The sequence below is a fragment of the Pinus tabuliformis genome, chromosome 6, assembly GCF_031772625.1.
Source record: "Pinus tabuliformis cultivar Carrire ecotype Pingquan chromosome 6, CPIR1, whole genome shotgun sequence".
NCBI classification, from domain to species: Eukaryota; Viridiplantae; Streptophyta; class Pinopsida; order Pinales; family Pinaceae; genus Pinus; species Pinus tabuliformis.
The window spans coordinates 1,406,373,192-1,406,375,484 of NC_142292.1; positions in this window are offsets into that span (position 1 = coordinate 1,406,373,192).

The window sequence follows — 2,293 nt, forward strand, 5'->3', positions numbered from 1 at the left end:
TATCCATGTTTATTCTCCACATAAATATGAGGCTAGTCAACCTTAGGAGCGAAAATCTTCTCAGCTACCTATTTCTTAAGATCCCTCTCAAGGGAAACTCGAATGGCCTTCTCCTCATCGAATATGACATCCCTGCAAACCACTGTCATCCAACTAGTCGACCTATACACTCGATAGTTGTGAGATTTATTAGTGTACTCCACAAATATCCCCAACTTTGTTGTTGGCTCAAACTTCTTCCATGCATCTTTGGTCACATGGAAATATAATGATGACCCAAAAATCCTGAAGTGACCAACATCTGGTCTCTTACTGGAATAAGCCTCCTCTGGTGTCTTAATCTCAAGTATCTAATATGGGCTATGGTTTTGAACATAAACCAATTTGTTGCATGCCTTAGCCCACAAGTGGTAGTGTTAGGCCCTGATCATGCAACATTTCCCTGGTTGCCCCTACTATGCTTTTGTTCTTCCTCTCGGCCACCCCATTCTGCTTAGGGTTATGTGGTGCAGTCAACTCCCGTTTAATACCTTCCACTGTACAGACGTTCTTAAACTCATTTGAGACATACTCACCACCATTATCACTCCGTAGAGCTTTAACCTTCTTTCTAGACTCTTTCTCAACCAATGCGTTAAACTCACAAAACTTTGTGAAAGTTTGATCCTTTTTCTGCATGAAAAATATCCAACGTTTACGAGAATAATCATCAACAAATATAACATAACACATGTGTTTGGCCATGGATGCTGTCTAGAATGGTCCAAACACATCTGAATGGACTCTCTCTAGAATAGACTCTACGTGATTGTCTCTGTCTCCAAAGGAATACTTGGTGTATTTTCCCAAAGTACACCCCTTGCATGTATCAACTTGCTCATGCATACCTTTGGGAAGACCACTAGAGATCTGTTGCAATATCTTCAAATCTCCATGATGCAAGTGGCCCAATCACCTGTGCCACAACTCATCAATGTATTGGCTCTGAACCCTTTCTTCTTTTGAACTCAAAGCAGAAAACTCCTCTACCTCCAACTTATAGATATTCTTCACCCAAATCCTTATCTTATTTACTTTATAGCAAGTTTTTCTTCAAATCAGGCATGTACATAACATCCCTCAAGGTGACTAGAGCCCCATGCTCCCTCTAAAAAGTAACCGTGCCCAATCTAGTAAAACTATACTTCCTATCATCACCCATCTCAATATGCATCTGGAGATCTTTCTCCTCCAAGTCACTGAATAACTCCTTGTCTCTAGTCATGTGGAATGAAGCTCCACTATCTAAGTACCATACACTTCCATCATTGATGACACCATGCATGTAATGAGGGAAAATTCCAATTTGAATTAAGAGGCCAAAGCCTTGCCCACCGCTCCTCCTGAGGACTTCTTCTTAGACTTTTTGAGTGGAAAATTTGTAGCAAAATGGCCCAAATCATGAAAATGAAATCATTTAATTTTGACCATGTCTTTCTTCTTACCTCCATGATAAGAATTTGATTTGGAATGGGAAGCTTCCCTTTCTCCTTCTTCACCTTAATCGCTAAGCCACAGTTTTCTTCATCATTAGTCTTTGATGAAGAGCCATCCTTGGTGCTCCTCCTGATCTCCTCTTGCATCAATTCCTACCACACTCATTCCCAATCTGGCAGCTTCTCCCAACCATTGACAAAGTCTTGATAACTATCCCAACTCTTTGGGAGTCCTAGAAGAGCAATACTCACCATATCTTCTTCGGAAACTATGATTCCAACACTTCCAATTTCATCACGACATTGAGTGAACTTGGTCAAGTATTTTGAAATCATCTCGCCTTTCTCCTTTTTGATATTTTGAAGTTTGTCCTTCAGTGCCAATTTCCTTTGGTCACTGTTGTTTTGATACAAATCCGTCATTTTTTTCCACGTAGCATATGGAGTTTCTTGCCATGGAAACTCCAGACTATGTGGTCTTGAACTCCCTCAAAAATTATCCGCCTTGCCTTGGCCACACACTTCTTCCACTTGGCCAAGTTCTATGCATCTGATGCTACTAGCTTAGGGACTTCTTGATCAATGAATTCCTTCAAGCCATTATCTTCTAACACAACCTCCATCATGTCCCTCCAGGCCATAAAATTTGAGTTGCCTTCCAAGTCATACTCGAGCTGAAAACCATAGAATGCCATCTTTCGATCCTAAAGTATGAAATGAAAATTTTAGTATCACCTATAATTGTTGGCTTGATGGGACCTGACCTAGGTTTAGCGTTAATTAGCCAATACAATCCCTACACTACTAGCCCTTTCAGC